The following is a 15,354-nucleotide window of genomic DNA, read 5'->3' as shown; positions in this document are numbered from 1 at the left end:
GAGCTTTCTTGCTTGAAAATCAGAGGTTGACATCTTCAGCTATCCACATGCAAATACGAACTCTGAGAACCTTTCACACTGGGCGTGAGAACGATTTCCCCCCAATTAATTTCAGGGTGTGGGTTCATTCTGGCAAAGGATAGCGCCTGGTTGATATGGGGAATGGATGCTTATTTGTGCCTGCTTATAGTGTGTCCCCGTGGCGCAGAGTGGTAAGCTGCAGTACTGCAGTCCAAGCACTGCTGAGTCGATCCCGGCGGAAGCTGGGTTCACATAGCCGGCTCAAGGTTGACTCAGCCTTCCATCCTCCCGAGGATGGTAAAATGAGTACCCAGTTTCCTGGGGGTAAAGTGTTGATGACTGGGGAAGGCAATGGCAAACCACCCCATAACAAAAGTCTGCCAAGAAAACGTCATGATGCAACGTCCCCCCATGGGTCAGTTATTATGACTTGGTGCCTTGGGTCACACCAAGTGGCTGCTTGGCTAGAGAACTGCCCCAGCTTCCCCACCTGGATTCTGACCTGGTACAGTCCAGGAAGAGGCTCACATCCCTCTGTCCTTTGCCTGGGACAACCAGCATTAGTTCTTGCTTGGGAGCCCCTCATGGCTTGGAATGTAAAAACAGGCCCAGCTTGACCTTTACCTAGGCCTTTGGGGCTGGCCATGCAAGAAGGACCCTGGCTTCAGTTTGCTAGGATCCAGCACTTTACAATTCTTCGTGTACCGCTTCATAATTTTAAAAAGTTTCAAAACAATGTTCAGCTACAAGATAAAAACACATGGACAAAACCATAAAAGCTGCCAGCAGTGGGATTTTGTACTAAATAAATCGACGCTGTTATCGTGTCTTCTCGCACGATAACAGCGTCTTCTCGCGAGATTTTGCTATTTTGCAGAATAAGGTAAGGGGTGTGGAAACGGCCCTGGATGCAGAGATCAGTGGAGTGAAGGGTCAGATCCCCCAGAAAACCACACGCAAATGCAAACATCCCTTTCTGTGTGCGGTGCTCCCACTCTCCCCCCTCTGCCACCACTCACCTGGCTGGCAGGAGGAAAATGGTGGGGGGAACAGGCCTTCCAGGTGCTCTCCCAGCACAGCATGATGACGTCACTTCTGGAAATGACATCATTGCGCAGGCCCTAGGAGCACCCCCGCCCTTCGCACCAGGCCAATTTGGACACGACCATTCCACTGGCCACCTGGTGAGTTGTGGCATGGGGCAGAGGGTGAGAGCAAAGGATCCCACCGCTGGGGGACCTGGCAGCTCTAGCGTCTTGGGAATTCATACATCGTACAATCCAGACCTCAAGTGAGAGCCAGTGTGGTGCAGTTAGAGCGTCAGATCTGGGAAACCGGGTTTGAATCCCCACTCGACTATGGAAGCTTGCATGGAAACTTTAGGCCATTTATAGACCTACCTCATAGGGCTGTTGTGAGGATAAAATAGAGGCGAGGAGAACGACATAAGCCATTTTGGGTTCCCATCAGGGAGAAAGGCAGGGTATAAGAAAATTGTGTACCGACAAATAATCACATTTGTATTGCGGCATCCAGTGTAGTACAGCGGCTCTTCCACTTGGTTTGGCCACTCGAATATGAAATAGTTTCAGATGTTTTAAATGCCAAAGAAGTAATCTCCCCAATGCAACAAAGTTTAAATGCTTGTTTATTGTAATTCTTGGGGTTTTAACAATTTGCCCAGAGCGGTTTGGATCATTTCTTTTATGGTTTAATTTTAATCCCTTTCTTGTTTGTATGTTATGGTTTTATCATTTCTTGTATTAAATCTTTTTCTTCTTTATTAAAAAAAATTAGAAAAAAAAGTGGTTTGGCCACAAATCAGTGCTCTACTGGTTCGAATCCCACTCCTGCCATGAGCTCAGCAGTTGGCCTTGGGTAAGCCCCTCCTCGCAGCCTCAGCTCCCCAACTGTATTGCGGGGATAATAATAACACTAACTTGTTCTCCGCTCTGGGTGAGGCAGGCACTAATCTGTCTAGAAGAGCGGTATATAAGCGCAGTTATTATTATAACTGAGTAAGACCCAAAGGCTTCGTGTTTTGACATCCTGATTTAAAAGTTTCTTACTACAGTTTAATTTCCCTCTTAAGCAACTTTCCTTACATTAATGCGCAGGCTCTGCACCTTACGCTACTAACATTTGCATAGGGAATGTATTTTCCTTACACGTACAGCTTGATCCGTTGAAATATGATTCACCAAAGCCTCAATGCTTTTAATGCCTCGTAACCCAGAAATATATTTTTAATTTCATACCTTGCAGGCATGGTGCACCCCGCCAAAAAAAACTATGATTCCTGAGAAAAGCCCCTATGCCTTTTAACCCCAGATGTTGAAAGCATCTACGGCAGGGAACCCCGGTTGTTTTTATGGAGTGATGTTTCTGCCGAAGCAGTAAGAAGAAAAGAAGCACCACGGTGCAAGGGGTCATGTGGAGACAGCACCACATCCATATGTGCGGGAGTGAGTGAACCCCAGCGCACAGTGCTGTCGTGCGCACGCTCAGTGCAAAAAGTCACCTGACCCATCTGCTCAGCAAGTGAGAATCTTGCCGTGATCCATTTGGCTTTTTACCTTTCCTTTCAGGGAGTTTTCCATACTGCAGAGCAAAGGAAAAAGAAGAGGAGAGTGTGAAATGTAGCCTAAATGTAGTATTTTTAGTTTTTGCCTGGACAGTCTGCTATCTGTGGCAGACAAGGCATCCTGGAAGAACATGCATAGACTGTGCATAGACTGTGCATGTTTCCGCTATACACCAGCAATTGACTTCCGTTCTCACCAGGTCCCGTGGGGACACGGGACTGATAGCTCCCGGCTGGAAAGCCTGATTGCTCACACATTGCTTGCTTCCTTTTGAAGGATACAATCAATTATCTCTTTGTTTGATTATTTCCTTGCTTAGGGGAAGGCGTTGGCTCGGAAGCCTGGGGGAGCAAACCTGGCTTTGTTCACAAACAGGTGCACAGCAGCAATCTTGCGACTGGCCCTGGGTTTAACAAGGCTGAGCCCTGGGGCCTGTTTCCAATAGCAGAGTGTGAGCCCAGAACGTGTGGAGCCATACGATTCCTCTAAGCATACACAGAGAAACTTTCTCATACCATTGAGGCACCATAGCGCACGGGGAATGGGCAGGGTTTCCAAACAATCTTGAGAGCTAAGGGGCAATGTTGTGCAGTGGTTAGGGTGTCGAACTAGAATGTGGGAGACCTGGGTTTGAATCCCTATTCTTCCCTGGAAGCTTGCTGGGTAACTTTGAGCCAGTCGCAGCCTCTCAGGGCCAAGCTACAAGTGACGAATGACACTTGAACGGCAAATGGATTGAGTGGAGTGCAAGTGAACAGGGAGAAATACACTTGCCGTTCAAGTGTCATTCGTCACTTGTAGCTTTGCCCTCAGACTAACTTACCTCAAAGGTTTGTTGTGGGGATAAAATGGAAGAGAAAATTATGTTAGGGTCCCTAATGGGGAGAAAGGTGGGGTAGAAATAAAGTAAAATAAAATAAATTCAAATTAGAGATGAAAATATGACAACGATAGCAGCAGGTGTACACATAAGCATCATAAATTTTTTTCCAAATATTTAAAAATAAGTCCTACACAATTGTCTCTATGCAATTGTCGTCATCCTTGGCCAGAATCAATACATGGAACCCAGTGCAAATTTGTTTTGCATGTTGGGATTTTCTCCCTAACTCTGATATCACCCATCATTGGGAATGTTGTGGCAGGGGGAATCCTATTAAACATTACCATGAAGATAAGGGGGCCGCAGCCCCCTATCCGGTTGCCAAGCTTGAAGTTCTCTTGAAATGACAACTGATCTCTAACTTTGGGGAATGGACTCTATGATATCACATCCTCTCCTCCTCGGACTCTGCCCTCCCCAGGAACCGCCTCCAAATCTCATTTTTTTAAAAAGAAATTTTATTTAAAAAGAGAAGATGTAAAAAAAATAGAAAGGGCATCATAAAAGTTTATAAAAACACTAAATTGAAAATTAAGTTGAGATTTATACAATCTTATATAAACAGAACATTTGGAATGAGTTTGAAACTTATACAAGCCCTGCCTTTAAAATTTCGTTGAACTAATAAAAGAATACATTCAAAGTTTACCGTAACTAAACATAATTGTGTCACAGCTCGCCTTCTCTCTCCTTGGTTAATTTTACTTATACAAACTACAATATCAGCTTGTATTTTTCTTTCCTTAATTCTCCACCTCCAAATCTTGATGAACTTCCCAAACCAGAGCTGGCTACCCTAGCTTCCAGCCAAAGTCTTTTTGTTCTTTCTCTCCAGCAATGGAGAGGCTGCAATTAAAGAAAGATAGGTTGATGGTCCGCTCCCCCCCCCCCCCCGGAAAAGCTTGTTAATTAGGGTACTAGTGTTATATTTATGGGCCTGGGAGCTAAATTCTTGTGTTTCCTTTACCCCAGTCAGCTATAGAGTCCAGTAGCACCTTTAAGACTAACCAATTTTATTGTAGCATAAGCTTTCGAGAACCACAGTTCTCTTCGTCAGATGCATGGAGGGCAGAAAGAAACTGGTCAAATATAGAGGAGGAGAGGGGAGGGGAGGAGGAGAGGAGGGATGTAAACTCCTTTGATATGGAGATGCAAACAGTTCCTTTTGATGTGGGGATCAGTTTGCTTGTGTAAAGGTTCAAAGGAGTTTGCCGTGTTAGTCTGTAGCAGCAAAATCAAAAAGAGTCCAGCAGCACCTCCAAGACCAACCAATTCCACTGCAGCACAAGCCTTCGAGAACCACAGCCCTCCTCGCCAGATGCATCTGACAAAGAGAACTGTGGTCCTCGAAAGCCCACGTCAGGTGCCACTGGACTCTCCCTGACCCCGCCTATGTAAATGAAATCAGTTACCTGTGATAATGAGATAACCATTCATAGTCCCTATTCAGTCCCAGCTTGACAGAGTCAGATTTGCATATGAATTCCAATTCAGCAGCCTTCCGGTGGATTCTGTTTTTGAAAGGTTTCTGTTGAACTACAGCGACCTTTAAGTCTTTGATGGAATGTCCTGGTAGATGGAAGTGTTCTCCCACTGGTTTTTGGACGTTTCCATTTCTAATGTCAGATTTGTGTCCATTTATTCTTTTGCGCAGAGGTTGGCTGGTTTGTCCAATGTACAGAGCAGAGCGACATTGTTGGCACATGAGGGCATATATCAGATTGGAGGATGAGCAGCTGTAAGAGCCAGAGACAGTGTAGTTGATGCCATTGGGTCCTGTAATTGCATTCCCTGGGTAGATGTAGGGGCAGTGCTGGCATCTGGGTCTGTTGCAGGGCCTGGTACCTGTGCTGGTGACTCTGCTGGCCAATTCATGATTGTGAGGGAGAAGTTGTTTAAGTTTGGGGGGCTGTCTGTAAGCAAGGAAAGACTTAAAGGTCGCTGTAGTTCAACAGAAACCTTTCAAAAACAAATTCCAACAGGAAGCTGCTACTTTTTAACACAGCTAACTCCTCTGGATCTATGACCAGTCAGCTATCACACTCTTAGGAAGCCAGCCTTTCTCATGCGGTGAAAGTTCCCGGTTTTTATTTTTCAAAAGAATCTTTGTTAGCTGACAGCCATAGCAAATACATTTCCTGGAGGGAGTCAAATCTGACAGCCATCCTCGAGCCAAGAGATTTGTAATGACATCTTCTGGCCTTGAAAAGCGCAATGATTGCTGGCCGGCTGTGGACGGACACCTGGATGATCTCCCTGTCCAGGTTTCCAAACCAACCTCAGCTTTGACCCAGAGAGAAGTCATTTTGGAAGCCTCCAACAAAGGCAGTTCACTCTCCCATCCTTCAAACAACCCCCTCTGCTTCCCTTCCTTCAGGCCTTTTGTTTTACACAGGATACAGCACAGCCAATGTGTGCTATGCTGACAGCTTCCTGCCATGCAACCTTTTAGGGAGGAGCAGTGTTCAATCTAGCACAGGCCTGAGCAACTGGTTAGCAGCCTACCAAGTAGGTTGTCTCATCTCCAGGTGAGAAATTAAATATACACAAGAGAGGTGCCCACTAAAAATCTACACAAAAGGGTGAAACCACAAGAGTAGGATACAAACAAAGAAAAAATGAATGAAAAAAGTCAAAGCAATATATTATCAATATATCCATAAATACTTTAAATAAATCAACACACATTAACAGTAAATCGTCCAATAGGTATGCAAATAAGGCAATTACTACAGTACAGCAAGATACAAGGAGGAAGACGTCCCACAGGTAAGCTTCCAGCAAGGTAAGTACATGAAAAGTCTTATGTTTGTATCTTTATGAAAGTCTCTATTTCTTATACAGGTGGAACTGGTGAAAGCGGGGTGCCAGAGGCTCATGAGGACGCCGGATGTGATTGCCTTGACTATACTGTATTTGACTGTATTAGATGGTGCTGTAAATTATAAATTGTTAACTGATTGTCGCATGGGGGAAGCCTCTCGCCCCTGAAGAGGTTGTTGCTACGAAACAGCAGACTCAAGCTGGCGCTGCGTGTTGGGCGGTGCGGGGCTGCAGTGTGCACCCTGCTTTTACCAGTTCCACCTGTATAAGAAATATAGACTTTCATAAAGATACAAACATAAGACTTTTCATGTACTTACCTTGCTGGAAGCTTACCTGCGGGACGTCTTCCTTCGTGTATCTTGCTGTATGGTAATAATTGCCTTATTTGCATACCTATTGGACGATTTACTGTTAATGTATGTTGATTTATTTAAAGTATTTATGGATATATTGATAATATATTGCTTTGACTTTCTTCATTCATTTTTTGATTTTCTGTATCCGTCTCCAGGCGAGTCCTGGAGATCCGGAATTACAAAGGATCTCCAGAGGGCAGGGATCAGTTCCCCTGCAGAAAATGGTTGCTTTGGGGGGTAGAATAGATGGCATTACATCCCGCTGAGGTCCCTCCCCTCCTCGAACCCCGCCCTCCCCAGCTCCACCCCCAATTCTCCAGGAATTTCCTAATCTAGAGCTGGCAACCCTGCTACCAGGGCAATATGACTGCCCACCTTCATTTTTGCATGCACATTTTTGTGTGCCCCAAAGAAAAGAAGTTTAGGGAGCATTTAGGGGGCCACCAGACATATTCGAGAGCTGCATTTGGCTTGAAGGGTCACAAGTTGTCTCCAATTGTCATGACAACCGCTCCATATATTAAGTGATGAATGGATGAGTTTCAGAAGGTTTGCAGGATTTGTGACCCTCTAAACTGAAGGTAGCTTGTTCGCTATGCATTACTGCTTGCTAGGTGCTTGACAACCAGCCTGTTTTTCCAGGCTCAGGAACAATTTCCACTGGTCAGAATAAGGGAAACAGACATTGGAGGCAATCGATGAACTCCATCTCCTATGCTACTCGTGTGTTTTCATCTCATCCGGACCATGACAGAATAACAACAACAACATTCAATTTATATACCGCCCTTCAGGACAACTTAACGTCCGCTCAGAGCAGTATACAGTGTGTTATTATTATCCTCACGACAATCACCCTGTGAGGTGGGTGGGGCTGAGAGAGCTCTGGAAGAGCCGTGACTGACCCAAGGTGGCTTCAAGCGGAGGAGTGGGGAATCAAACCTGGCTCTCCAGATTAAAGTCCTGCTGTTCTTAACCATTACGTCAAACTGGCTGTTCAGTCCACTGAGACTTTTCCCAGTGGCCAGTCTGCCTGTGTCCTCTCACATGGACCTTGCACTTCACTTGGATTTTCATTAGAAGCTCTTCTGTAACCTTCCCTCTTTCTGAGATGAGGTGAGAGGGAACCTGGGATAAAGCCTTTTTAAAAGAAATCTTGGTGTCATGCCCCTCCTCCCAAAAGAAGTTCCTTCACAGCAGGTCTTTAGCCACCGAGCAAAGTCTTAGTTTATTCTGACATGCTTTTGATGGACTCCTCAGTCTGGTTTGGTTGCGGGGGCTTTGATTAATGGCTTCCCAGCTGCCAGTTTGCATTTATTTTGTTTTGCACATTTTCATTGTTTTGATTTTTTTAAAAAAAATTGTAAGCAGTTTAGGATACTTTCCCTTTTTTTAAAAAAAAAGAAAAGCAGGCTATACATATTTGCAATAGAATCAGTAAAAGGCTGGCCAGCTTTTCCCAAGGCCTTTGACAGACGCTCAGATGTGCTCAGACATTTCATGTGGGCTGGGGGATGGTGGAGGTGGGTTGTTAGCAAGATGCTTCAGTTTGCCACGACTGCCCAGTCTCTCTCTTTCTTACTCTTGCTTTTCTCTAAAACTCCTCAGTGGCTAAGGGCCCCCGCCCAGCCTGAGTCAACAGCGCATGTGACATCTCACATGGAAACCACGCTCCTTGCTGCCATGCCCAGGGAGGGTGTGCCTTGGCCCTGTGTGTCTGCCCCGTTTCCAAGGTTTCGCCACTGCATTGGGCCGTGGTGCTTACAGCTTGCAATGTGCTAGGAATGTTCTAAAAGATGACGTCGGGTCTCTGGGAGATTGTCCCTTTCAGAAAGATCCTAGGCTGTCTCTCGCTAAGGGTCTATCCAGATGGCTTTAATTTCAAAGATCAGGGGAGAGATGTTTTATGGCATGTCATAAAAAAGAACAGCTGTTTTTGAAACTCTTTATGAAATGATGAGATGGATATGAATCGGTGTATGGTTCTGGTTTTTTGTTTTTTTAAAAAAATTAGGATCCTTGAAAAGCTATACTAGGACCAATCTACACTACGAACTTAAATTCCTTTACCAGTCATTCTCTGTCCCCAGGAAACCCTAGGAACAGTAGTTCAGGGCTGGACCTTGGATTCTGTCACAAAGTTCTCCGCAACTTCACTAAACTATCCTACCCAGGATCCTTTGTGGAAAATTCATGACTGACTGAAAACACAATATATTTGGAGTGTAGATATATATATGCCCAAATGAAACTGAGATCAGGAGTGCAGAAAGTATCACTGCTTAACTTTATGGTCTAAATTGGATAAATAACTTGGACAAACTAACTGACATTTCTCCAAGTTGTTTGCCTTTCCATCTCTTGAGTTCTATTTCAGCTTTCCACTTTTCTTTCAGAAACTCTAAATATTCTGGACTGGGACTACACATTCCCTCAGAGTTTCTCTCCTTTGTGGTTCTACTAGGCTCCACATTACTTTATACCAATATAACTCTCGGTTCTACTATTTTCCCTTCATGACGTAAATTTAGCTCTTTGCACTTCTGAACCAAAGCCTCCTTTTTCATCCCTAGAAACTCTGCCATTTTTTCCTCTTTTAATTTATATTTCCTTCTACAATTTTACTAAACTTCACTCAGTTATATTCTCTCTTATAAATCCTACTAGTTTCTGTCTGTCTCTTCCCCTTATAACAATTCTATTTTCCTCGTAGAATTTGACTGAAGACTCTATCTCCTTGACTATCTGTCCCCTCAGAATGCCTTTCTCTCAGAATGTTCCTTCCTCTCAAGATATTCTATCCCACTTGAAATATTTTTTCCTCCTCAGGATGTTTGATAACCCACTGCTAAGCTCGCATGTGCAGAAGGGTGAATACTCTGAAATGTGTCTCCTTCAGGTGCTCCTAATCTGCATAGGCCAGCTGTGCCACTGTCCAGTCCCATGAAGGTATACGTGAAGTCGGATCATTGGTCCATGTACCTCAGGGTCAAACCACATGAGACAAAAGACACTTGAATTACACTCGAATTACACTCAAATACACTCGAATTACACTCAAATACACTCGAATTATGCGTGTGATTCGAGTGTATTTGGTCTCGTGTGGTAAGACCCTCAGTATCGTTTGTTTTGATGGGCTCTTTTTCTTTACAGCCCCGTGGTGCAGAGTGGTGAGCTGCAGTACTGCAGCCCAAGCTCTGCTCATGACCTGAGTTTGATCCTGGCGGAAGCTGGGTTCAGGTAGCCAGCTCAAGGTTGACTCAGCCTTCCATCCTTCCAAGGTCAGTAAAATGAGTACCCAATTTCCTAAGGTAAAGTGTAGATGACTGGGGAAGGCAATGGCAAACCACCCCATAAAAAGTTGCTAAGAAAATGTCCTCCGTGGGTCAGTAATGACTCAGTGCTTGCACAGGAGACTACCTTTATCTTTTCTTTTTTTTTAAAAGCGGGCAAAGGTGGCGCAGCTGCAAGGGGACGTCAGCAGGAAAATGGCACAGATATGAGTGGGAGGTTCGAAAACGCTCCTTTTCCAGCATTAACTGGCTTGGAAAGATTATAGCAAAGATCAGAGCAAAGCTGGGGAAAACCTGGGAAGTAGATGCTTGGAGGACATCATTCGGATGGTGCCAAGAACATTGCTCAAGGCAAAGCAAAACAGCCGTATAGATGCGGCCCATGTGTTTTATATTTATTGTCACCAGGCTCAGCTTTAAGGATGGAACGGACTGCCTGTTCAAATTAAACAGAAGGAGCGCAGCTTTTATTGGGCGAGTGATGCCTCCAGTAACCCAAGCTGCTGTCCCCAAGGCAACAAAGAGCAAGGAAGGCCCTGCTGGGCCCTGGACCGTCGCCAAACAAAGAACGGAAGCAGGAATATACATTTGCTATGCCCTCAAAGAATGTCTTTTGCATGTGCTAGAACTAATGTTTCAGCTGTGAAGGAGTAGTGGAAGCTCCAGGGAATAAATATTTCAGTCCTGGATGTTTTTTTTTTTTTAAGTATGCCGTAAGAAGACAGAAGGGTGTTAACTTGCGGTTCGGGCTGCTTTGTCCCCCTGCTGATGGCCCACTTCTCTGAAGGGCCGGGCACTTTGCCAACTGCATGCAGTGTATCTTCCCACCTCTCCAACCCAGTGGCAAAAAAAAAGTTGCTGAGTATGCTTGTCTCTACAACAGCTGCAGGGTCTTAGTGAAAGGTCTAGATGCATTTCTCACAAGGTGGAATGAGGCTCCCGCTTCCGCCTGTTTCACACAGGCTCGGTTCAGATGTCGCCCCAAACCGGGGTTAAAACGAACAGGGTGGGTTTAATCACCGAAATGGGGGCCACTCCACTAGCTACGGTTACTTAGGGTCAGTCTACCCTGATTCCGAAACCATGGATGTAATTGTTATTATTTATCATTAATAATGTTGTTTACTAATTTTATTTATTTACTTACTTCATGTATAACCCTTCTTGAGGAGGAACAGAGCACCCACTATAGTTCCGCCACAGTTCCGGAGACTTCAGCCTAGTACAGCAGTGGAAGAAACTGGGCTGAAAAAGTGACATCAGAGCATTGCCATGTGTTGGGGGGTTTAAAGTTGCAGAGTTTAATATTAGCGCAGTTGAAATAAGTAGACAGACTTCTGTGGTTTTAGCTCTAGAAAAATACTTTTACTACATATCAGGGGGAAAGGGTACATTGGTGAGAAAATAAATTAATAGCTATCTCTCTACATCTTGACGATCAAACTGGGACTGACAGTGAGACAGAGAGAGATTTAGAGTAGACAAAGAGCAATAAAACCTTTGTATCTGTTGCTAGTTAATTGCCCCCCAATAAACTGGTTCATCCAATAGATAACCATAGATGCCTTTCTATGGTGGGAAGTTTTACTCTACAGGTAAGTGGGTCTATGCTAACTATCTATCTAACTAACAAAACAGAACAACATGACTGAACGTAGGATACTTGCTAAAATCCCAACTCCGTGACATCACTTCCAATCACGTAACTGGAAGTGATGTCACAGTTCATCAGGACATTCTAGCAAACCCTCTGTGGTTTGTGGAGGGTGCTAAAGTGACTTGTGGTGTCACATCTGGTTATGTGACTGGAACTGATATTATACTGTTGTGTGATGCTGTGGAACGCTCGTCTCCTATCCCAGAAGCTCTGGTAGGGGTTGCTATCACTCAACTGACAACTGTCCCCCCCGTACCAAGTGGCTTTTTATCCATTCGTATCTCATGGTCCCCACATGGCCTCTTGGTGATCAAAAAGAACACCCTCTTCCCCTTTCCACCAATGGATAAACTGGTTGAATCTCTAACACGATATACAAACACGGCCATCCTGGCTTGCTCCCCAGACCCCAGCCTAACACTAGTTGGACACTTGCCAGCTTCCCTCAAGTTTTGGCGGGAAATGTAGGGCCAAGCTACACATGACGAATGACACTTGAACGGCAAGTGTATTTCTCCCTGTTCACTTGCCCTCCACTCAATCCACTTGCCGTTCAAGTGTCATTCGTCATGTGTAGCTTGGCCCTCACTCAGAGCAGAACCACAAGTGACAAAAGGCACAAATTGGACACTTGTCAGCTTCCCTCAAGTTTTGGCGGGAAATGTAGGCAGCTTGGCGGAATGTTGGACAAGTGACAGTTGAAAAGTCCGTTGGACAGCAGTCAGAGAGCCAAGCTGCAAGACCAGGACGCCTACCTTTCCCATCAAAACTTGAGGGAAGCTGACTAGTGTCCAACCTGTGTCAGGCGTCACTTGTGGTCCCGCTCTTAGAATGGCATCGTGAAACACCTGGGAACGATGAATGCAGGGGAACCCTGAAGAATACAGCCTTGCAACCTAAAATGGTACAGTCCATTATTTCAACGCAGATCCTGCAGTCTACCGCCTCATTCTGCTACAGGCCAGGCCTGAGACAGGCTGGATACAACTTGTGTGGGCCTCGCTGAAAAACAAGACGGCTTTTAAAATTTCAGCACCATTTTTAATTGCATGCAAACGCATGCACGTGTAATCAATTAAGTCATTCACTTGATTAGCTCAGATGTCCTCGATCTGATGACAGCCTTAATTTTTCCTATCATTGTAAGTGTCTACCAGCATACCCAGAATGAGCATTCACCACCACTAAGGCTGTGATCTTAAACACATTTATTTAAGGATAAGTTCCGTTGAATTGAGCAGGGCTGAAGTTCCCAGTCGCACTCCAAGGACTGTGTGGGGCGTAACCGCAGTCAGGCCCTGCACATCGTGGTGACATCCGTGGTCAGAGCTTCTGAGGATACCGTTTCCTGGCAGGCTTTAGGCTGAAACAACGTCTCCGTTTGGAAACAAAGCTCTGGTTAGAGGTACCGTTTAGGCCCAGATGGCCAATCTACTGCGAAACATGTGCAACTGTAGGGATGCTATTGCTGCCCCAAGGTCCCGCCTCTGCCTCCACTCACCTGCTGCTAGAGGGGATGAAGGCACCTGAGAGGGAGGCATGTGTGCACAGTAGGATTGCTAGGTCCCTATACCCTCCCAGAGCGAGGAGGGGGCTGGCACTTACCTTGTGCCTTGTGCATTCGAGCGCCCTTCTGGTGCTTGCGCAATGATCATTTCCAGGAAGTGACATCATCACACCAGCCACAGGTGTGCTCCTGTGCTATGGGGCAAATTCAGCCCACTTGGGGCCAAAACCGACCCCAGCAAAGCACAGGAGCACGCCCACAGCTGGCGCGACAACATCACTTCAGGAAGTGCTATTGTCACACCCTACTGAGAGTGTGCCCAGTGCCCGCTTTCTCGGGTTGCCTGCCGGTGGTAGGCGACCTCTGGGGGGCTTGCCACCTCCCACCAATCGCCAGCGATTGGCAGGCAATGGGGCAAATCCCCAGGAGATTGGGAAGCCTAGTGCAGAGCGTGCACGCGCTCCCCTGTGGCGCCCCAAAATGACGTCATTTTCCAGCACAACAGGGAAGTCACGGGACACATTGGTAGGCAGATAAGTAATCAAAAATTGCCATCAAAGTTAGTGGTGCAACCCGTAGCTTCCCTGTTGTGCCAGAAAATGATGACCCTGTGGCATTATTGTTGGGAATTTAGCAAGTGTTTTCATTTCACCCATGAAAGAGTTAAACTGTTTGTGTTACCTACTTAATTAGTAAACATACTTTGAATGTAACCCTTAGAGCTTCGAATAAGATTCCCGCCATAGAAAGGGGAGTCACTAAGCGTAATGAAGTAAAATTAGGATTTTCTATTGGCCAGTTTGTTTATTGGGGGCAATTAATTGATGCTATGTACTGAAGTTTTATTGCTCCTCGTTCACTTCTTCTTCTTTGTCCTCTAGTCTTCTCTAACTTACTTTTCTTGCAAGATGTAGTCAGCTTAGCAATTTATTATTTTCTCCAAATGTAACCCTATTTTTATCCTTTAGTAAAGTATTCTTACAGAGCTACACTGGAGTGTGTGTGTGAATCTATTCTCATTACTTCCAATGCGCAATCTTTGCACAAACTCTGCTGTTTTTTCCTACAATTATGCCCTGCTAAGATCCCTCCCCAAACCTCTCTCTCTTTCACACACATACACACACTCGCACACACACATACCGGCTCTATCCCAAAACTGCAGGAATTCCCTAACCTGGAGCTGGCAACCCTAGAACAAAAGGGATTTGCTACTGCCTTCTTCTCATACTTGTTATTATTGTAGAATCCTGCCTACCCTTCCACATAAAGATTTCTTCTTCACTTAAAGATTTCCTTTTCCTTTTCTAAAAGTCTGTATTTGGTTTAATACGGAGTCCTGTTAGGCTCCGGAGTTGTAGCTTGTAGCATGGAAGATACTGTTCCAAATGGACTTTGCCTGAGATTGCAGTGACCAGTTTTGGTTGTGTGATACTGCTGCCGCAGGTCAAATGCTACATAGATCTTTTATCACCTCTGACACCAGTTTTTAAAGGAATACAATTTATTGATGAATTTGTTATTGAATGATGTGTGAATCAACCCCTAGTTACGCATACTGAAGTCCAGCAGAGGTGTGGCTAAGACAGCATGTTCTAATAGCAAAGGAATAACTGAAACAATGTGTTCCAAATGTGGGGCTGTAGCTAAGGCACAGCATGCCAATAGGGAGGGTGCAGCTAAAGCAATATGCTTCAGAGGTAAGGAAAGGGTTCGGACAGTGCAAGGCAAGTGCTAGAGAGCCTTGTGGCATATTAAAAACAAATGAATTTGTTGTGCAAATAAGATCCGTTTTTAACCATCTTATTTTAGCAGTTTTTATGGTCTGCTTCTAGCCTGAAGGCTTTTTAATGAATATTATTTGAAGCTGCTAGACATTGTTTTACAATGTATTTATGGTTTGGCTTTTAGGTCGTTGTTATTGTATGATTTTATTAAATGTTTTTACTTTGTGAGCTGCCTCTGGCAGGTCTCTGGATAGGTGGCGTACACATTTTCTCAGTAAACAGATACGCTTCCATAAGCCAGCGCCTACTTCGTCCGATGCATGAAGTGGTGTGTGCAGTTGGCAGAGAATAATATACCCCCAAAGCTACAAACAGTTGAGTAGAGGGGAAATCGCTACAAAAAGAGGTCAGAAAGCCCATTTTTCCGGGGGCAAGGTTTGTGACATCCTATTGCAGAGCATGCCCAGGTGAGCCTGCTCTCGTCAGATCTCAGAAG

Source organism: Eublepharis macularius, chromosome 19 (genome assembly GCF_028583425.1).
Source record: "Eublepharis macularius isolate TG4126 chromosome 19, MPM_Emac_v1.0, whole genome shotgun sequence".
Lineage (NCBI taxonomy): Eukaryota > Metazoa > Chordata > Lepidosauria > Squamata > Eublepharidae > Eublepharis > Eublepharis macularius.
This window is presented reverse-complemented; position numbering follows the sequence as displayed.